The sequence below is a fragment of the Danio rerio genome, chromosome 21 (assembly GCF_052040795.2).
Source record: "Danio rerio strain M-AB ecotype USA chromosome 21, GRCz13ab, whole genome shotgun sequence".
Lineage (NCBI taxonomy): Eukaryota > Metazoa > Chordata > Actinopteri > Cypriniformes > Danionidae > Danio > Danio rerio.
Window position 1 is genome coordinate 9,922,501 of NC_141041.1, and position 4,253 is coordinate 9,926,753.

The 4,253-nt window shown below is 36.4% G+C and overlaps 1 long non-coding RNA gene across 1 annotated transcript; it reads right to left on the bottom strand.

The window, feature by feature from the left end:
• Positions 1 to 251: 251 nt before the first annotated feature.
• Positions 252 to 3,785, bottom strand: LOC147838760 (uncharacterized). Its single transcript, XR_015520004.1, has 3 exons — positions 3,722 to 3,785; positions 699 to 3,473; positions 252 to 486 (listed from the first exon to the last, which is right to left on the bottom strand). It is a non-coding gene; the product is annotated as an uncharacterized LOC147838760 (long non-coding RNA).
• Between the last annotated feature and the right edge of the window lie 468 nt (positions 3,786 to 4,253).

Here is a 4,253-nt window from a genome sequence, read left to right on the forward strand (position 1 = left end):
GGTGAAGTTCCATGTACACATTACCAAGATATTACAACACAACATCCAATACATTATTTTTAGGTGCGTCTTCCTCCCCGCTAGACTCATTTAATGACCTAATGGCTACTTTTCTAAAATAATTTCTAAATCGGTTTGTCCTGCATATAGACCATTTTAATGTGGTAATCTCATTGGCCCATGGACATTTCCTGCTTGTTGTCAAACTATTTTATATCTATAAAAAGAGGTTATTTAATCATAACTTGATGTTGGAGAGAATATCCTACAGGTGGTTTGTGAAGCCCACTCACCTCACCTGTGTAAATCATAATTGCACAATGTTTTAAAAGAAATATGGATTGCCTATAAAAAGTAACCTTGATGTCAAAACAACATCAAAAACATGTCCAATAACACCTAAAGAGCAATCAATTTGGCTACCTCAATGTCAAAATGACATCAAATTGATATCTATCACTGGCATCAAAAACACATCAAAAATCGCTTACAGGACAGTCCTGAAATTGTTTTTTGATGCCAATGTTAGATGTCAATTTCATGTCATTTTGACATCAAGGTAATTCACATGCACTGTAGTGATATATACTATCCAGTAGGGGTGTCAAAATTAATTGTTTCTTCGGTGCACTGTGATGCAGACGCGGACAATCCAGTATTGGTGCAGTAATAATCATAACCGGTTATTATGTACTGACGTCATTTATCTCATATGCGCTATGTCGTCGTAGCTGAACGGCATGAAATACCGTAGTGCGAGTATTTACAATGCTCCAACTACTTAAAACCGCAGAAACTGTGCACAATTTCTTGCGCCTTGGGAATACATTTCTGAATAAAGCGCGGGAGAGGTCGGTAACTCTGGTGTAATTTGAACGGGAGCAGATGGTCTAACAATATCGCTCCCGAGCGAGCAAGCATGCGTGTGTGTGTGCTTATGTGTGTGGATGAGAGAGAGCGTGATGCTGTGTGTTGCTTGCTTGGTGCTGTGTGTCTTTGTGTGTGTGTGTGTTTATACAGACAGCTTGTTATACCTCCCCCCACCCCCAATATAAAACTGTGTATGGAAAGCATTGTCAATGCACTGAGATATTGAATTAAACCGAAACGATGGCATGATAATTGTAACCGAACCGAACTGTGAGACCATTGTAGGTCCACACCTCTGCTCTCCAGTGTAAATTTGTAATTCAAAATTAAAGTTTTCAGATGAATAAAAGATTTCTTATAGTGATACACCCTGGGGCTCACAAGGACAAAAAAGAAGGACACCCAAGAAAGCCCAAATTATATAACATAATTTATTGAAGAAATGACCCTCAACTCAACCACATAGGGCTCTATTTTAAAGGTCTAGGCGCAATGTCTAAAGTGCAGGGCGCAAAAGCATTAAAGGTGTATCCGAATCCACTTTTGCTATTTTAAAGGTGGTAAAATATGCTCTGCGCATGGTCTAACAGGGTTGAGCATATTCTCTTAATGAGTTATGATTGTGTTTTGAGCATAAAAAGCATTAAATCAATCAGAGTCTCTCATTCTCTTTAAGAGTCTGTTGAGTCGCTCCGTTGCGCATTTCTATTTACATGGCGGGCTTTATAAGTCGAAAAACTGAAGGCTTCACTAATAGGAAAACAGACGATCTGTAGCGCGAGGATAAAGAATGAGCCTCCTCCAATCTGCCTCTTTGCTTTCTCTTCTTTATTTTCATGGAAAAGGAAATGCTGGAAATGCTCTTCCACTAAAGACATCCATTAGCTACAAATTTAATTTCGTTTGTTAAGCGCAAAGATTGGTTTCAAAACTGTTTCTGAATTAAGTTTTAATTTTCAGCAAACAAATAAATGAACAATAATAATAAAGTGTGTTCAAACAACTAAGTTATATTCAAACACACGTCCTATTCGTATGCCTTATATGGTGATGCAGACGTCTTCAAAACCTGACAGGTGGACAAATCTAAGCTTGTTTTATTACAAAAATATAAATATGCATATACTAAATAATACTGCTTATAATAATAACATTATACAAAAGCAAATTGTCATTAATAAACTGAAAAAAAGCCCCTCGAGGTGAAGGATGCATGGATGTAGTGGTTTTTATATTTATGTAGAAAATAATAATTTTGTAACATTTCAATCCTTTAATTCTTTTTCACTTGTAAAGCTATTTGTGTATTGCTTTGTACGCATTTAAGGCACACAACTAACGCTCTGCGCTGGACTTTTGACTGGTCAATTGTGCAGTCTATTTTAGTTCCTCAAAATAGCAATGCACCAACAACGTGCCCTAACACACATCCTTTCTAGACCAGTACACCGATGAGTCCAAAGTGGCACAAATGGATTTGTTATTTAAACAACATGACCCAAAATGTGAAAATTAGGGTTGCGTTGGTCTGAAAATAGCAGCAAATCTCGTTAAACACATCTTGTACCTTATTGCGCCGGATGTACAATAAAGCCCATAGACTACCAATTCATATGACGTCACATATAATATACTACCTTATTTTGGTGGTCAAAAAGCTGGTCAATGTCAAATGGACATCAACTCAATTAGCATTTTTGACATGTTTTGACACTACTTGATGATAGATTTAGTAGAATTACTGATATTTGATAAAAGGCAGCTTTCTCATTCGGTAGAGAAAGAGAACAGGCTGCACCAAACCAGCAAGAGTAAAACAAGCAAAGCCAATAGATGAGATGCTTTCAGGACCTCTTCCTGAGCTAAATACAGCTATTACAGATACATAAGAGGCATACATGACGAGCATGGTCACGGTGCTTATTAAAATGATATGAAACGCTTTTCTCTTCATGGGGTTTTCCTCTTTCTTTTTGTTTCTCTCTCCTGGTCCTGACTGCTTCAGAGCTCTGAGAACAGCAACAAGACAAAACAGCTGGATGAAGAAAAAGAGGAGGAACTGTACAAACAAACAAACAAAGTATGTTGAGTTGGACAATGATGGAATGATATTAAAACCACCAGAGACAAAGCTTGCAACCCAGACAATAACACAGCAGATCACTTTATATCGGAGAGGTTTGTGCTTCAGAAAAGTTACAGGATGAAGCACTGCCAGGTAACGCTCAACACACATCACACACTGAAACAGAGGACGACAGGTGGTGGTCAGTCCATCAAAGAAAAGCACAATCGTGTTGTGAATTTCATCATCATAAATGAAATCATTTAATAGAGCTTCCACACATAAGATGATCTCAGAGACGGAATGATTCAGACTGAAAAACTCTGCCGCAAGTCCATTGCCTGTTCCTCTCACTATCAGCCAGATCACATAGAAGTTTATTGGCAGATCTAATAGAACAACCACGATGTCTGAGATTACTGAAAAACAATTGTCCAACACTGTGTCACTGTAACAGGAGTTAAAAGAAGAATTTGATCCAGCAGTAGAGATGTTCATCTCTTCACTGTGTGCAGTCACATCAACACACAACTGTGATCTATGAAGGAGACACAAGTGTTAGCAGGAGAACTTCATTTAAATAGCTCTTTATCATCTTTTTGTTTTTTAAATTAGAGGCTAAATATTCGAATAGTACATATAGAAATGTTTTAAATGTTCTAACATAATATTCTTCAGACAAAACAATCCACATCAGCTTTTTACCTTGATTCTGTCTTCTACAGTACAATTTGTGCAATTATTTCTCCAATTAGATAAGTGTAAAAGTTACATCTAGTGACTTACAGCTGGACTGTCTGAATTTGATGTGTTAACCAGATGAACTTTCACTTTAATATCGGTTCTGCATCTATAAAACCAAACATGCAAATACTTTGTGACAACATATTTGCTTTAAAAAAATTGTATTCAAGCATAGATTGTTCTAAAGCAGCTAGTAAACATTTCCGTAATTAATGAAAAACAAAAGTCATTCAGGGTAATGGTAATAATATGCTAGTAAAGGTTTTCCTTACATACCCAAATGACCCCTTGCTTTTAATAATAATCCATCTAGAGGTTGACTAAATGATGAAAAATAATGTACAAACATATCACATTAGGCACAACAAATCATACTAAAATAACAGATATGATTGATCAAGCAGCACTTTCCCAACAGAAACACAATATGCTTTAGAGGTTTATGAGCACTTTTTCCTATTAAATATGATTGATAAATGATTATCTACCATAATATTGACCTGGCTTGAAAAGCAGCTGGTTATGAACAAATAAAATTTCTCTCTTAACCTTTTTTTTTTTTTTTTAAGCAAAA